This window comes from Oncorhynchus gorbuscha, linkage group LG14 (assembly GCF_021184085.1).
Source record: "Oncorhynchus gorbuscha isolate QuinsamMale2020 ecotype Even-year linkage group LG14, OgorEven_v1.0, whole genome shotgun sequence".
NCBI lineage: Eukaryota > Metazoa > Chordata > Actinopteri > Salmoniformes > Salmonidae > Oncorhynchus > Oncorhynchus gorbuscha.
In genome coordinates this window covers 76254178-76272484 of record NC_060186.1, presented here as the reverse complement: position 1 = coordinate 76272484, position 18307 = coordinate 76254178, and the positions used below count along the sequence as shown (strand labels likewise).

Sequence of the window (18307 nt, the reverse complement as noted above, 5' to 3'; positions counted from 1 at the left end):
AGACCAGCTGTCCTCCTGTAATGCAGAGAGACCAGCTGTCCTCCTGTAATGCAGAGAGTCCCCTGTAATGCAGAGAGACCAGCTGTCCTCCTGTAAGCTGTCAGAGAGACCAGCTGTCCTCCTGTAATGCAGAGAGACCAGCTGTCCTCCTGTAATGCAGAGAGACCAGCTGTCCTCCTGTAATGTGTCCTCCTGTAATGTCCTCCTGTAGAGAGACCAGCTGTCCTCCTGTAATGCAGAGAGACCAGCTGTCCTCCTGTAATGCAGAGAGACCAGCTGTCCTCCTGTAATGCAGAGAGACCAGCTGTCCTCCTGTAATGCAGAGAGACCAGCTGTCCTCCTGTAATGCAGAGAGACCAGCTGTCCTCCTGTAATGCAGAGAGACCAGCTGTCCTCCTGTAATGCAGAGAGACCAGCTGTCCTCCTGTAATGCAGAGAGACCAGCTGTCCTCCTGTAATGCAGAGAGACCAGCTGTCCTCCTGTAGACCAGCTGTCCTCCTGTAATGCAGAGACCAGCTGTCCTCCTGTAATGCAGAGACCAGCTGTCCTCCTGTAATGCAGAGAGACCAGCTGTCCTCCTGTAATGCAGAGAGACCAGCTGTCCTCCTGTAATGCAGAGAGACCAGCTGTCCTCCTGTAATGCAGAGAGACCAGCTGTCCTCCTGTAATGCAGAGAGACCAGCTGTCCTCCTGTAATGCAGAGAGACCAGTGCTCCTATAACCAACACCACCAGAACTATCAATATCATTTGGCATAGGTGGTTAACATGGATTTAAGTTTAAATCTGAAAAATATAAAAAATATATACAGCCTCAACTTATTCCACGGATCCCTTGTCCAAAATCTGTTTTAAAAAAAACATTACTAACAACAACAGATTAAAGACTCCCTGCAGCTGGGCTAGAAACCTGGGTTTTAAGTGTATGATTGGTCTGATGGACGTGAGGTCTAAACACCTCCCAGCCTGTGGTTAACCACAATGCACTTGGGCTCTAGGTTGATCCCATTAACACCCTGGACTCTTTTCCCATCACCTCTCTTCCAAAAGACACACACCTGTCCGTGTGACTAACTCAAGAGGCATTCTGTAGTCTGAACACACACAGAAACGGTCACCAGCACCAGGCTCAAATAAAAGCCTTCTCATTACCCCCGGTTAGAGGCTAGCGAAAGACAGGAAGAGCAGCGTGTCACGCTAGACAAGCCCTAATCACAGTGTTCAGCAGAATAATGGCTCAGTGTACCCGTCCACTCTCTCAGGGAGGAGAATGAAAAAAAAAGAACCCGGCTGTAAATCTATATTTCATCCTAGTTGTACATTTGGAGAAAGGATTTGGTGTTTGTAGCACAACTACGTCCATGTTGGCCTGTGATAAAACAGATGATTCCCCATTTCACCTACTTTCCCTACTCCGTCTTCCTCCGCTTCCAATTTAGATTACAGGAGGAGGAGAAGGGGGAGGAGGTGGAGGAGGAGAAGGAGGAGGGTGAGGAGGAGGAGGTGGAGGGTGAGGAGGATAGCAGCTCTCCGAGACAGCAGCTCCAGCAAAGCTGGGAGGAGGAGGGTGAGGAGGTGGAGGGTGAGGAGGAGGTGGTGGAGGGTGAGGAGGAGGATAGCAGCTCTCCGAGACAGCAGCTCCAGCAAAGCTGGGAGGAGGAGAAGGGTGAGGAGGAGGAGGTGGAGGGTGAGGAGGAGGTGGTGGAGGGTGAGGAGGAGGATAGCAGCTCTCCGAGACAGCAGCTCCAGCAAAGCTGGGAGGAGGAGGAGGGTGAGGAGGTGGAGGGTGAGGAGGAGGAGGTGGAGGGTGAGGAGGAGGATAGCAGCTCTCCGAGACAGCAGCTCCAGCAAAGCTGGGAGGAGGGTGAGGAGGAGGAGGTGGAGGGTGAGGAGGAGGAGGTGGAGGAGGATAGCAGCTCTCCGAGACAGCAGCTCCAGCAAAGCTGGGAGGAGGCGGGTGAGGAGGAGGAGGTGGAGGGTGAGGAGGAGGATAGCAGCTCTCCGAGACAGCAGCTCCAGCAAAGCTGGGAGGAGGAGGAGGGTGAGGAGGTGGAGGGTGAGGAGGAGGAGGTGGAGGGTGAGGAGGAGGATAGCAGCTCTCCGAGACAGCAGCTCCAGCAAAGCTGGGAGGAGGAGGGTGGTGAGGAGGTGGAGGGTGAGGAGGAGGATAGCAGCTCTCCGAGACAGCAGCTCCAGCAAAGCTGGGAGGAGGAGGAGGGTGAGGAGGTGGAGGGTGAGGAGGAGGATAGCAGCTCTCCGAGACAGCAGCTCCAGCAAAGCTGGGAGGAGGAGGAGGGTGAGGAGGAGGAGGGTGAGGAGGAGGAGGTGGTGGAGGGTGAGGAGGAGGAGGTTGAGGGTGAGGAGGAGGATAGCAGCTCTCCGAGACAGCAGCTCCAGCAAAGCTGGGAGGAGGAGGAGGTGGAGGGTGAGGAGGAGGAGGTGGTGGGTGGAGGGGAGGGTGAGGAGGAGGAGGTGGAGGAGGATAGCAGCTCTCCGAGACAGCAGCTCCAGCAAAGCTGGGAGGAGGAGGCGGGTGAGGAGGAGGTGGAGGGTGAGGAGGAGGATAGCCGCTCTCCGAGACAGCAGCTCCAGCAAAGCTGGGAGGAGGAGGAGGGTGAGGAGGAGGTGGAGGGTGAGGAGGAGGATAGCAGCTCTCCGAGACAGCAGCTCCAGCAAAGCTGGGAGGAGGAGGGGGTGAGGAGGTGGAGGGTGAGGAGGAGGAGGTGGAGGAGGTGGAGGGTGAGGAGGAGGAGGTGGTGGAGGGTGAGGAGGAGGATAGCAGCTCTCAGAGACAGCGGCTCCAGCAAAGCTGGGAGGAGGAGGAGGGTGAGGAGGAGGAGGTGGAGGGTGAGGAGGAGAAGGGTGAGGAGGAGGATAGCAGCTCTCCGAGATAGCAGTTCCAGCAAAGCTGGGAGGAGGAGAAGGAGGGTGAGGAGGAAGAGGGGGAGGAGGAGGAGGAGGAAGAGGGGGAGGAGGAGGAGGAGGAGGAAGAGGGGGAGGAGGAGGAGGAAGAGGAAGAGGGGGAGGAGGATAGCAGCTCTCCGAGACAGCAGCGCCAGCAAAGTTGGGAGGAGGAGGATAGCGTTTGTCAGGGAACACTACATGCTATTCTACCTTGATAAGAGAAGATGAGGGTCGCCTACTCACTACTTTCCTCCCGTAAAACACAAGTGTTATTGTTCTAAAAGCCCCATGAGTCTTTGTAAAAGGTGTTCTGTTCTGCTGAGATGAAAAACAGTTGGTTGTGAAGTGGTTGAGCGGAGGGAGAGAGGACATCTAACAGCCATTTGGGTAGATGGGAAAATTCTCAATAGCTCTCCTTCCCTTTTTACTAGTTATTACTGGATTTAAATACAAGAGACACAATTTCTAATAAAAAATAATAAACATCCCACCGATCCAAGATAGGAATAGGAACTCTTCGAAACACCAACTACCATGCCAGAGGAAACAGCACAGCAGTATCCTTGACAACCAACCATTTAACATTTTGGTCACTTAGCAGACGCTCTTATCCAGAGCCATTTACAGGAGTGATTCAAGTTAAGCGCTCTAGTGACGTAGGGCTCTAGTGACGTAGGGCTCTAGTGACGTAGGGCTCTAGTGACGTAGGGCTCTAGTGACGTAGGGCTCTAGTGACGTAGGGCTCTAGTGACGTAGGGCTCTCGTGACTTAGCGCTCTCGTGACTTAGCGCTCTCGTGACTTAGCGCTCTCGTGACTTAGCGCTCTCGTGACTTAGCGCTCTCGTGACTTAGCGCTCTCGTGACTTAGCGCTCTCGTGACTTAGCGCTCTCGTGACTTAGCGCTCTCGTGACTTAGCGCTCTCGTGACTTAGCGCTCTCGTGACTTAGCGCTCTCGTGACTTAGCGCTCTAGTGACTTAGCGCTCTAGTGACTTAGCGCTCTAGTGACTTAACGCTCTAGTGACTTAACGCTCTAGTGACTTAGTGCTCTAGCTCAAGGGCACATTGACAGATTTGGCTCTGGTTTGAATCCCCACTTGGTGAACAGTGACCTTTCGGGTTACTGGCCCAACTCTCTTAACTGCTAGGCTACCTGCTGCCCAGTGCTAGAATCTAGTGAATTTAAAACCCTGCTCAGAGAGCCGCATAAAGGGTCATAAACAATCCCTTTAATTAACAGTCAGTCACAAATAATCCCTTTAATTAACAGTCAGTCATAAACAATCCCTTTAACCGTCAGTCATAAACAATCCCTTTAACCGTCAGTCATAAACAATCCCTTTAACCGTCAGTCATAAACAATCCCTTTAACCGTCAGTCATAAACAATCCCTTTAACCGTCAGTCATAAACAATCCCTTTAACCGACAGTCATAAACAATCCCTTTAACCGACAGTCATAAACAATCCCTTTAACCGACAGTCATAAACAATCCCTTTAACCGTCAGTCATAAACAATCCCTTTAACCGTCAGTCATAAACAATCCCTTTAACCGTCATAAACAATCCCTTTAACCGTCAGTCATAAACAATCCCTTTAACCGTCAGTCATAAACAATCCCTTTAACCGTCAGTCATAAACAATCCCTTTAACCGTCAGTCATAAACAATCCCTTTAACCGACAGTCATAAACAATCCCTTTAACCGTCAGTCATGAACAATCCCTTTTTCCGTCAGTCATGAACAATACCTTTAATTAACAGTCAGTCACAAATAATCCCTTTAATTAACAGTCAGTCAGAAATAATCCCTTTAACCGTCAGTCATAAACAATCCCTTTAACCGTCAGTCATAAACAATCCCTTTAACCGTCAGTCATAAACAATCCCTTTAACCATCAGTCATAAACAATCCCTTTAACCGTCAGTCATAAACAATCCCTTTAACCGTCAGTCATAAACAATCCCTTTAACAGTCAGTCATAAACAATCCCTTTAACAGTCATAAACAATCCCTTTAACTTCTTCCCGATCCGTGGGACGCTAGCGTTACATCTCGACAACTTCCGGTGAAAATGCAGAGCGCGAAATTCAAATGACAGAAATAGTCATATTTAACATTCATGTAAATACAAGTGTCATTTTTTCCAAAAACAATCCCGAAACTCTTTTTAAAGACTTGACATCTAGTGGAAGCCCTAGGAAGTGCAATCTGGGAGGTTTTCCCTTCATATTAAACATGACAGCCATTGGAAACAGTGGTAGGCTGATTTTTTTTTTTCTGGATGGTTTGTCCTCGGTGTTTCGCCTGCCATATCAGTTCTGTTATACTCACAGACCTTATTTTAACAGTTTTAGAAACTTTAGAGTGTTTTCTATCCAAATCTATATGCATATCCTAGCTTCTGGGCCTGAGTAACAGGCAGTTTACTTTGGGCACGCTTTAACAGTCAGTCATACAAAGCAACATCAGAAACGTTGGCTAAAACCTTTAAAGCAACATCAGAAACGTTGGCTAAAACCTTTAACGGAACGTTGAAACCTACTTACAAGAGGCGTCAGTGTCTGGTACATTCTCCTGCCCTGTGTGTGTCAGTCTCTCAGGATGATCTAGAGGAAAAAGAGGGACATTTCAGGATCGAAACAGGAAGTAAAACAATATGTCGTTATGGGAGAACGTCACATCTTTTCCCTTCAGCATTCTGGACATGCATCCAACCAACTCGAAAACATGCCTGCATTTGTCCAACCAAATCAAAAAAACATCTAGCCATCCATTCGTCCAAACCAACCCAAAACATCCATGAATCGTATCTAGCCTGGTCCCAGATCTGTTTTTTTTTGCTCTCTTGCCAACTCCTACAGCCATGTTTTGGCATTTCAACGACCATAGGGATTGTCTACACAGCATTAAAAACACATCTGGAGAGTTCCCCTAATGGTGTGTTACTTTTGACCAGAGTCCTATGGGTATTGCACTATTTAGTGAAAAATGTGTCATTTGGGACTGAGCACGGGCTAGCATCACATCACCTAGTGGGTCCGAAGTTCCACCCATCAGCAGAGACACACGACAAGTTCTGACAGAGACACCGCGTGAGAGTCGACTTGGCAGAACAGAGCAGAACTAAAATGAGATAAATGTAGCAAAATAGCACATCCCAAAATAACACCACTGCCTGAAAACCCACTGGGGGTGTGGGGGGGTTACTCAAGTAACCAATACGGCCTAGAGAAAGAGTCCCTCGGGAGTGAAAGAGGGGGAGGGAGAGAGAGAAGGGTGAGAGGGAGAAGGGGGGAATGGAGATCCTAGTCATATCAGCAACCCATCCCACTACAGTGGTTGTTGCCATTAGATTCCCCCCACTTTCTACGTTTCTCTTCAGAGACATTCACCTTTGTCACATACTTACATTACGTATTCTGTTTAGAGCAGTGTTCTCCTGTGAAGGAGGTTTTCTGAGCCACTTCCTCACAGGAGTTGTTCAATAACAGACTATAATAGTATTTTGTCTGTAAGACGACAGGCTTCCTACTGTTGCATGTTTCTCTGAGCTCTTAAGCAAAACATTTCCGTTCCTTGTATATGTGCTCATAGTATGTTCTGTTGTTTACATCATTTTACTGTTTGGGAGGGAGAGAAATAAATAAATAAGCGAACCGTTTGTGAACCGGTTAATGAGGGTTGGGTTTTAGTCAGCAGAAAAATGTACCAAAATGTGCATCCCTACTATGGGTGGTATTAAAACAACCCTGGTATCTCCCCTGTGTACCCAGGCATCTGTATCAGTCTTTAAACATCCAGACCCCCCTCCAACCCGCTCTCTCCCTCCCCTCCAACCCGCTCTCTCCCTCCCCTCCAACCCGCTCTCTCCCTCCCCTCCAACCCGCTCTCTCCCTCCTCCAACCCGCTCTCTCCCTCCCCTCCAACGCGCTCTCCCCTCCCTCCAACCCGCTCTCTCCCTCCCCTCCAACCCGCTCTCTCCCTCCCCTCCAACCCGCTCTCTCCCTCCCCTCCAACCCGCTCTCTCCCTCCCCTCCAACCCGCTCTCTCCCTCCCCTCCAACCCGCTCTCTCCCTCCCCTCTCCCTCCCCTCCAACCCGCTCTCTCCCTCCCCTCCAACCCGCTCTCTCCCTCCCCTCTCTCCCTCCCCTCCAACCCGCTCTCTTCCTCCCCTCCAACGCGCTCTCTTCCTCCCCTCCAACCCGCTCTCTCCCTCCCCTCCAACCCGCCTCTCCCTCCCCTCCAACCCGCTCTCTCCCTCCCCTCCAACCCGCTCTCTCCCTCCCCTCCAACCCGCTCTCTCCCTCCCTCCAACCCGCTCTCTCCCTCCCCTCTCCCCTCCCCTCCAACCCGCTCTCTTCCTCCCCTCCAACGCGCTCTCTTCCTCCCCCCTCCAACGCGCTCTCTTCCTCCCCTCCAACCCGCTCTCTCCCTCCCCTCCAACCCGCTCTCTCCCTCCCCTCCAACCCGCTCTCTCCCTCCCCTCCAACCCGCTCTCTCCCTCCCCTCCAACCCGCTCTCTCCCTCCCCTCCAACCCGCTCTCTCCCTCCCCTCCAACCCGCTCTCTCCCTCCCCTCCAACGCGCTCTCTCCCTCCCCTCCAACCCGCTCTCTCCCTCCCCTCCAACCCGCTCTCCCCTCCCCTCCAACCCGCTCTCTCCCTCCCCTCCTCCAACCCGCTCTCTCCCTCCCCTCCAACCCGCTCTCTCCCTCCCCTCTCTCCCTCCCCTCCAACCCGCTCTCTCCCTCCCCTCCAACCCGCTCTCTCCCTCCCCTCTCTCCCCCCCTCCAACCCGCTCTCTTCCTCCCCTCCAACCCGCTCTCTCCCTCCCCTCCAACCCGCTCTCTCCTCCCCTCCAACCCGCTCTCTCCCTCCCCTCCAACCCGCTCTCTCCCCCCCTCCAACCCGCTCTCTCCCTCCCCTCCAACCCGCTCTCTCCCTCCCCTCTCTCCCCTCCCCTCCAACCCGCTCTCTTCCTCCCCTCCAACCCGCTCTCTTCCTCCCCTCCAACGCGCTCTCTTCCTCCCCTCCAACCCGCTCTCTCCCTCCCCTCCAACCCGCTCTCTCCCTCCCCTCCAACCCGCTCTCTCCCTCCCCTCCAACCCGCTCTCTCCCTCCCCTCCAACCCGCTCTCTCCCTCCCCTCCAACCCGCTCTCTCCCTCCCCTCCAACCCGCTCTCTCCCTCCCCTCCAACCCCCTCTCTCCCTCCCCTCCAACCCGCTCTCTCCCTCCGCTCCTCCCTCCCCTCCAACCGGCTCTCTCCCTCCCCTCCAACCCGCTCTCTCCCTCCGCTCTCTCCCTCCCCTCCAACCCGCTCTCTCCCTCCCCTCCAACCCGCTCTCTCCCTCCCCTCCAACCCGCTCTCTCCCTCCCCTCCAACCCGCTCTCTCCCTCCCCTCCAACCCGCTCTCTCCCTCCCCTCCAACCCGCTCTCTCCCTCCCCTCTCTCCCTCCAACCCGCTCTCTCCCTCCGCTCTCTCCCTCCCCTCCAACCGGCTCTCTCCCTCCCCTCCAACCCGCTCTCTCCCTCCGCTCTCTCCCTCCCCTCCAACCCGCTCTCTCCCTCCCCTCCAACCCGCTCTCTCCCTCCCCTCCAACCCGCTCTCTCCCTCCCCTCCAACCCGCTCTCTCCCTCCGCTCTCTCCCTCCCCTCCAACCGGCTCTCTCCCTCCCCTCCAACCCGCTCTCTCCCTCCGCTCTCACCCTCCCCTCCAACCCGCTCTCTTCCTCCCCTCCAACCCGCTCTCTCCCTCCCGTCCAACCCGCTCTCTCCAACCCGCTCTCTCCAACCCGCTCTCTCCCTCCCCTCCAACCCGCTCTCTCCCTCCCCTCCAACCCGCTCTCTCCCTCCCCTCCAACCCGCTCTCTCCCTCCCCTCCAACCCGCTCTCTCCCTCCCCCGACAGGGTTCTCCAAGAGGATCCATTCGGCTGTGGAAACAGATATGGTTCTGCCTCCTACACACACATCTGGAGAGGCTCTAACAGCTACAGATCCACACAGCAGGGGATGCTGGGATGGGGATTGTTTTACAAATCAGAGAGAGGTCTTAACACAAGTTAGGCTGCAATGGACTGCACAACTCTCCTAACCGTTAATGTGTGTTCTTACTCCTTAAAACGCTTTATCGGTGGTCTGTGAGCGCGTGACCAGTAGAAACACCGGGGAGTCTATACAACAAATCTAAATGTTGTTGGGTCACATGCCCCGGGGATCCTCAACTTTAAGAAAAATACCAAACCATAAAACAATTTATTTCCTTTTTTTTAGGACGCCATCACACACACTGTAACAGGACACTGGCAGCCACCAGGACACTGGCAGTCACCATCACACACACTGTAACAGGACACTGGCAGCCACCAGGACACACACTGTAACAGGACACTGGCAGCCACCAGGACACACACTGTAACAGGACACTGGCAACCACCATCACACACACTGTAACAGGACACTGGCAACCACCATCACACACACTGTAACAGGACACTGGCAACCACCATCACACACACTGTAACAGGACACTGGCAACCACCAGGACACACACTATAACAGGACACTGGCAACCACCATCACACACACTGTAACAGGACACTGGCAACCACCATCACACACACTGTAACAGGACACTGGCAGCCACCAGGACACTGGCAGTCACCAGGACACTGGCAGCCACCAGGACACTGGCAGACACCAGGATACTGGCAGACACCAGGACACTGGCAACCACCATCACACACACTATAACAGGACACTGGCAGCCACCAGGACACACACTGTAACAGGACACTGGCAACAACCAGGACACTGGCAGCCATCAGGACACTGGCAACCACCATCACACACACTATAACAGGACACTGGCAGCCACCATCACACACACTGTAACAGGACACTGGCAACCACCATCACACACACTATAACAGGACACTGGCAACCACCATCACACACACTGTAACAGGACACTGGCAGCCACCAGGACACACACTGTAACAGGACACTGGCAACCACCATCACACACACTGTAACAGGACACTGGCAGCCACCAGGACACTGGCAGCCACCAGGACACTGGCAGCCACCAGGACACTGGCAGCCACCATCACACACACTGTAACAGGACACTGGCAGCCACCAGGACACTGGCAACCACCAGGACACTGGCAGCCACCATCACACACACTGTAACAGGACACTGGCAGCCACCAGGACACTGGCAACCACCAGGACACTGGCAGCCACCATCACACACACTGTAACAGGACACTGGCAACCACCATCACACACACTGTAACAGGACACTGGCAGCCACCAGGACACTGGCAACCACCATCACACACACTGTAACAGGACACTGGCAGCCACCAGGACACTGGCAGCCACCAGGACACTGGCAACCACCATCACACACACTGTAACAGGACACTGGCAGCCACCAGGACACTGGCAGCCACCAGGACACTGGCAACCACCAGGACACACACTGTAACAGGACACTGGCAACCACCAGGACACTGGCAACCACCAGGACACACACTATAACAGGACACTGGCAGCCACCATCACACACACTGTAACAGGACACTGGCAGCCACCATCACACACACTGTAACAGGACACTGGCAGCCACCATCACACACACTGTAACAGGACACTGGCAGCCACCATCACACACACTATAACAGGACACTGGCAGCCACCAGGACACACACTGTAACAGGACACTGGCAGCCACCAGGACACACACTGTAACAGGACACTGGCAACCACCATCACACACACTGTAACAGGACACTGGCAACCACCAGGACACTGGCAGCCACCAGGACACTGGCAGCCACCAGGACACTGGCAGCCACCAGGACACACACTGTAACAGGACACTGGCAGATGTTATCACACACCAATTTCCTCCCCAATGTGAGTGTGTGTTTCCTGTGGTGTGCTGGGGCAGCAACAGACTGCCTGTCTGACGCTGAAGCATACCAATACACACACACACACACACACACACACACACACACACACACACACACACACACACACACACACACACACACACACACACACACACACACACACACACACACACACACACACACACACACACACCTGGTCATTCAGAGCATGATGATGATGAGGAAATACCATGGGACAGCAGCAGGAATGTTGGCCGTCCCCAAACCAAACCCTGGAAGACGACTCTCCACGTTAGTAAAGGACGATGGGTCCAGCCTGCCAGGCTGCGGTTAGTTAACACAGAGATATTTCTCCACTAGAATCTAGAGATCGGAGGAGGGGTTTATCTGTCCTTCCTCTGCCTTAACCAGTCAGATCCCCGACCTTAACCAGTCAGATCCCCTACCTTAACCAGTCAGATCCTCTACCTTAACCAGTCAGATCCCCTACCTTAACCAGTCAGATCCCCTACCTTAACCAGTCAGATCCCCTACCTTAACCAGTCAGATCCTCTACCTTAACCATCCTCTACCTTAACCAGTCAGATCCCCTACCTTAACCAGTCAGATCCCCTACCTTAACCAGTCAGATCCCCTACCTTAACCAGTCAGATCCCCTACCTTAACCAGTCAGATCCCCTACCTTAACCAGTCAGATCCCCTACCTTAACCTCTACCTTAACCAGTCAGATCCCCTACCTTAACCAGTCAAGATCCCCTACCTTAACCAGTCAGATCCCCTACCTTAACCAGTCAGATCCCCTACCTTAACCAGTCAGATCCCCTACCTTAACCAGTCAGATCCCCTACCTTAACCAGTCAGATCCCCTACCTTAACCAGTCAGATCCCCTACCTTAACCAGTCAGATCCCCTACCTTAACCAGTCAGATCCCCTACCTTAACCAGTCAGATCCTCTACCTTAACCAGTCAGATCCCCTACCTTAACCAGTCAGATCCCCTACCTTAACCAGTCAGATCCCCTACCTTAACCAGTCAGATCCCCTACCTTAACCAGTCAGATCCTCTACCTTAACCAGTCAGATCCCCTACCTTAACCAGTCAGATCCTCTACCTTAACCAGTCAGATCCCCTACCTTAACCAGTCAGATCCTCTACCTTAACCAGTCAGATCCCCTACCTAACCAGTCAGATCCAGTCAGATCCCCTACCTTAACCAGAGATCCCCTACCTTAACCAGTCAGATCCCCTACCTTAACCAGTCAGATCCCCTACCTTAACCAGTCAGATCCCCTACCTTAACCAGTCAGATCCCCTACCTTAACCAGTCAGATCCCCTACCTTAACCAGTCAGATCCCCTACCTTAACCAGTCAGATCCCCTAAACCAGTCAGATCCCCTACCTTAACCAGTCAGATCCCCTACCTTAACCAGTCAGATCCCCGACCTTAACCAGTCAGATCCCCTACCTTAACCAGTCAGATCCTCTACCTTAACCAGTCAGATCCCCTACCTTAACCAGTCAGATCCCCTACCTTAACCAGTCAGATCCTCTACCTTAACCATCCTCTACCTTAACCAGTCAGATCCCCTACCTTAACCAGTCAGATCCCCTACCTTAACCAGTCAGATCCCCTACCTTAACCAGTCAGATCCCCTACCTTAACCAGTCAGATCCCCTACCTTAACCAGTCAGATCCCCTACCTTAACCAGTCAGATCCCCTACCTTAACCAGTCAGATCCCCTACCTTAACCAGTCAGATCCCCTACCTTAACCAGTCAGATCCCCTACCTTAACCAGTCAGATCCCCTACCTTAACCTCTACCTTAACCAGTCAGATCCCCTACCTTAACCAGTCAGATCCCCTACCTTAACCTCTACCTTAACCAGTCAGATCCCCTACCTTAACCAGTCAGATCCCCTACCTTAACCAGTCAGATCCTCTACCTTAACCAGTCAGATCCCCTACCTTAACCAGTCAGATCCCCTACCTTAACCAGTCAGATCCCCTACCTTAACCAGTCAGATCCCCTACCTTAACCAGTCAGATCCCCTACCTTAACACCAACAGACCCATCTGAGTGCTTGTCTCGTGTCTCTGTTGCCGGTGTCTGCCTGTTGCCGGTGTCTGCCTGTTGCCGGTGTCTGCCTGTTGCCGGTGTTGACCGGTGTCTGCCGGTGTCTGTCGGTCTAGGTAGGTTACACTATGTTTTTTTTAAATGCCGATACAAAAACCTTCTCTTGTGATATGAACAGACATTTAACTTGCCTGTAAAGAAATGCCTCTTCTGAAGCCAAACTTAAATCCATCACTAGGCAACCAGAACTGTCAATCAAATAATATTGACCTGCTGCTTGCCTCCTGCACACAGAACATTCCTTCCTTTAAAAATAAAACGTTTAAAAAACAAAAAGGAGTTTAGTTTGTTAAATACAATGATTTATTAGAAATAAAAACACATCTAGCTACCATAAACAACAACAACACAGCAGCACACTAATCAGCAACATTTATCGTTGTCAGGGAAACAACGCTCAACATCTATTCCGGAGCAGAATTCTACTGTCTGAAAACAGACACTTCTGATGAGCCTAAAAGGGTATTAATTGTTAATTGTCGCTATCGACCCGTTAGCGTAGCTGCATTGTGTCTGAAAGGGTATTAATTGTTGCTATTGCTTGAAGGAGCAGACAGATCACCCTGAGAGGGGGAGGAAGGAGCAGACAGATCACCCTGAGAGAGGGAGGAAGGAGCAGACAGATCACCCTGAGAGGGGGAGGAAGGAGCAGACAGATCACCCTGAGAGGGGGAGGAAGGAGCAGACAGATCACCCTGAGAGAGGGAGGAAGGAGCAGACAGATCACCCTGAGAGGGGGAGGAAGGAGCAGACAGATCACCCTGAGAGAGGGAGGGAGGAAGGAGCAGACAGATCACCCTGAGGGGGGGAGGAAGGAGCAGACAGATCACCCTGAGGGGGGGAGGAAGGAGCAGACAGATCACCCTGAGAGAGGGAGGAAGGAGCAGACAGATCACCCTGAGAGAGGGAGGAAGGAGCAGACAGATCACCCTGAGAGAGGGAGGAAGGAGCAGACAGATCACCATGAGAGAGGGAGGAAGGAGCAGACAGATCACCCTGAGAGAGGGAGGAAGGAGCAGACAGATCACCCTGAGAGGGGGAGGAAGGAGCAGACAGATCACCCTGAGAGAGGGAGGAAGGAGCAGACAGATCACCCTGAGAGGGGGAGGAAGGAGCAGACAGATCACCCTGAGAGAGGGAGGAAGGAGCAGACAGATCACCCTGAGAGGGGGAGGAAGGAGCAGACAGATCACCCTGAGAGAGGGAGGAAGGAGCAGACAGATCACCCTGAGAGGGGGAGGAAGGAGCAGACAGATCACCCTGAGAGGGGGAGGAAGGAGCAGACAGATCACCCTGAGAGAGGGAGGAAGGAGCAGACAGATCACCCTGAGAGGGGGAGGAAGGAGCAGACAGATCACCCTGAGAGAGGGAGGAAGGAGCAGACAGATCACCCTGAGAGGGGGAGGAAGGAGCAGACAGATCACCCTGAGAGAGGGAGGAAGGAGCAGACAGATCACCCTGAGAGAGGGGGAGGAAGGAGCAGACAGATCACCCTGAGAGAGGAAGGAGCAGACAGATCACCCTGAGAGAGGGGGAGGAAGGAGCAGACAGATCACCCTGAGAGAGGAAGGAGCAGACAGATCACCCTGAGAGAGGGGGAGGAAGGAGCAGACAGATCACCCTGAGAGAGGAAGGAGCAGACAGATCACCCTGAGAGAGGAAGGAGCAGACAGATCACCCTGAGAGAGGGGGAGGAAGGAGCAGACAGATCACCCTGAGAGAGGGGGAGGAAGGAGCAGACAGATCACCCTGAGAGGGGGAGGAAGGAGCAGACAGATCACCCTGAGAGAGGGGGAGGAAGGAGCAGACAGATCACCCTGAGAGAGGAAGGAGCAGACAGATCACCCTGAGAGAGGGGGAGGAAGGAGCAGACAGATCACCCTGAGAGAGGAAGGAGCAGACAGATCACCCTGAGAGAGGGGGAGGAAGGAGCAGACAGATCACCCTGAGAGAGGAAGGAGCAGACAGATCACCCTGAGAGAGGGGGAGGAAGGAGCAGACAGATCACCCTGAGAGAGAGGGAGGAAGGAGCAGACAGATCACCCTGAGAGAGGGAGGAAGGAGCAGACAGATCACCCTGAGAGAGGGGGAGGAAGGAGCAGACAGATCACCCTGAGAGGGGGAGGAAGGAGCAGACAGATCACCCTGAGAGAGGGGGAGGAAGGAGCAGACAGATCACCATGAGAGAGGGAGGAAGGAGCAGACAGATCACCCTGAGAGAGGGAGGAAGGAGCAGACAGATCACCCTGAGAGAGGGAGGAAGGAGCAGACAGATCACCCTGAGAGGGGGAGGAAGGAGCAGACAGATCACCCTGAGAGGGGGAGGAAGGAGCAGACAGATCACCCTGAGAGAGGGAGGAAGGAGCAGACAGATCACCCTGAGAGAGGGAGGAAGGAGCAGACAGATCACCCTGAGAGAGGGAGGAAGGAGCAGACAGATCACCCTGAGAGAGGGAGGAAGGAGCAGACTGATGGGGATGAGGGAAGGGAAGAAACATTTGAGTGAGGAGGAAGATAGGAGAGAGAGCCCTGTTAAGGCCATAGTCCTGCTGCAGCCTGACAGGAAGGAGAAATCCACACGCTTAGTTCTACAGCTGCTGGTCTGCTCTCACAGTCTGCTTCAGCCTGGCCTGCCCTAGAGTTGTTAGGAAAATACCAATTCCCTGACTTCGTCTCAGACAGAGAGACAGAGAGAGACAGAGACAGAGACAGAGACAGAGACAGAGACAGAGAGAGAGAGAGAGAGAGAGAGAGAGAGAGAGAGAGAGAGACACACAGAGACACACAGAGAGACACAGAGAGACACACAGAGAGACACACAGAGAGAGAGAGACACACAGAGAGACACACAGACAGACACACTGCAGGTTCACCTGCCTCATCAAAAGCCTCTGCTGCTGTCGACCACCAAGTCCTAACAGTCAGTCTCTAAATAATGTGTGAAATGCTTGACAGTGTGATGTAAACAGAGGTCTACTTTCTTGGTTTTCATCAAGCTGTGCACTCAAGAGGAAGCTTCTCACTGTAACCAGTGTCTAATCTGACCCCACCAGACACCCCACCAGACACGCCACCAGACACGCCACCAGACACCCCACGCCACCAGACACCCCACCAGACACCCCACGCCACCAGACACCCCACGCCACCAGACACCCCACGCCACCAGACACCCCACCAGACACCAGACACCCCACCAGACACCCCACGCCACCAGACACCCCACGCCACCAGACACCCCACGCCACCAGACACCCCACCCCACGCCACCAGACACCCCACGCCACCAGACAGACGCCACCAGACACACGCCACCAGTGAACAGAGCAGTAGCTGAGTTGATCTGTCTGGATCCAGTGAACATCCTGATCTGTGCCATTCTGGTACTTGGAAGCTGCGGTGTCGTTTTGGTATCGAAGTCAAAATTCTGGCATGGTGACAACACTAAGACACACATCACAACTTCTCCTACCAGACTCTTACTATGATTCCTAAATACATCCCCTTCCCCAAAACATGTGTAAATATTGGACTATAAATTGTGCCTTCCTGTATTTTACTGTGTATCCTGTACATATGAGGAATAAAGTGTCTGGTCTCTGTGTGAGAGACAGGAAATGTACTCTCCACAATGAGCCCCTTTATCGTCTTCTGGTCTAAACATAGGTCCTCTGATGGAGGCCTCTTTCTATAGCCGCTCACACACTAATTATCCCCGTCGTTCTGCTGTTCATGGGCTGAAAGAGACGACGAGAACCATCGCCCAGAATCTACTGGATGAATCATTGTGTCAAGTTATTACCCGGATGTTAGACGACTCATCTCAGAGCACGACGCACGCACGCACGCACGCACACACACACGCACGCGGGAACTCTGCAAACTGAAGCCATTAAATAGAAATGAGAATGACAGCATCCTACCATATCCCCTTTGTGTGAGGAACTCCTGAACCTGAGAGAGTCATTAACACCTAAATACTTCCACTACGTCACCTCTTCTGTTCTGTCTGCCGCCTCAGTAGAGGACAGGAGTAGAACTCTCCAGTAGAAGACAGGAGTAGAACTCTCCAGTAGAAGACAGGAGTAGAACGCTCCAGTAGAAGACAGGAGTAGAACGCTCCAGTAGAAGACAGGAGTAGAACGCTCCAGTAGAAGACAGGAGTAGAACTCTCCAGTAGAAGACAGGAGTAGAACGCTCCAGTAGAAGACAGGAGTAGAACGCTCCAGTAGAAGACAGGAGTAGAACGCTCCAGTAGAAGACAGGAGTAGAACTCTCCAGTAGAAGACAGGAGTAGAACGCTCCAGTAGAAGACAGGAGTAGAAGGCTCCAGTAGAGGACAGGAGTAGAACGCTCCAGTAGAAGACAGGAGTAGAACTCTCCAGTAGAAGACAGGAGTAGAACTCTCCAGTAGAAGACAGGAGTAGAAGGCTCCAGTAGAAGACAGGAGTAGAAGGCTCCAGTAGAGGACAGGAGTAGAACGCTCCAGTAGAAGACAGGAGTAGAACGCTCCAGTAGAAGACAGGAGTAGAACTCTCCAGTAGAAGACAGGAGTAGAACGCTCCAGTAGAAGACAGGAGTAGAACGCTCCAGTAGAAGACAGGAGTAGAACGCTCCAGTAGAAGACAGGAGTAGAACGCTCCAGTAGAAGACAGGAGTAGAACGCTCCAGTAGAAAACAGGAGTAGAACGCTCCAGTAGAGGACAGGAGTAGAGCTCTCCAGTAGAGGACAGGAGTAGAACGCTCCAGTAGAGGACAGGAGTAGAACGCTCCAGTAGAGGACAGGAGTAGAAGGCTCCAGTAGAGGACAGGAGTAGAAGGCTCCAGTAGAGGACAGGAGTAGAAGGCTCCAGTAGAGGACAGGAGTAGAAGGCTCCAGTAGAGGACAGGAGTAGAAGGCTCCAGTAGAGGACAGGAGTAGAAGGCTCCAGTAGAGGACAGGAGTAGAAGGCTCCAGTAGAGGACAGGAGTAGAACGCTCCAGTAGAGGACAGGAGTAGAACGCTCCAGTAGAGGACAGGAGTAGAACGCTCCAGTAGAGGACAGGAGTAGAACTCTCCAGTAGAGGACAGGAGTAGAACTCTCCAGTAGAGGACAGGAGTAGAACTCTCCAGTAGAGGACAGGAGTAGAACTCTCCAGTAGAGGACAGGAGTAGAACTCTCCAGTAGAGGACAGGAGTAGAACTCTCCAGTAGAGGACAGGAGTAGAACTCTCCAGTAGAGGACAGGAGTAGAACTCTCCAGTAGAGGACAGGAGTAGAACTCTCCAGTAGAGGACAGGAGTAGAACTCTCCAGTAGAGGACAGGAGTAGAACTCTCCAGTAGAGGACAGGGCAGAA

General features: G+C 53.0%; 1 long non-coding RNA gene across 1 annotated transcript in view; it reads right to left on the bottom strand.

Annotated features, from left to right (window-relative positions):
• Positions 1–18307, bottom strand: part of LOC123995440 — a 118767-nt gene that overhangs the window by 21083 nt on the left and 79377 nt on the right. The window contains exon 2 of the long non-coding RNA XR_006831834.1: positions 5454–5513. This is a non-coding gene — a long non-coding RNA (uncharacterized LOC123995440). The remainder of the gene's footprint in view (positions 1–5453; positions 5514–18307) is intronic.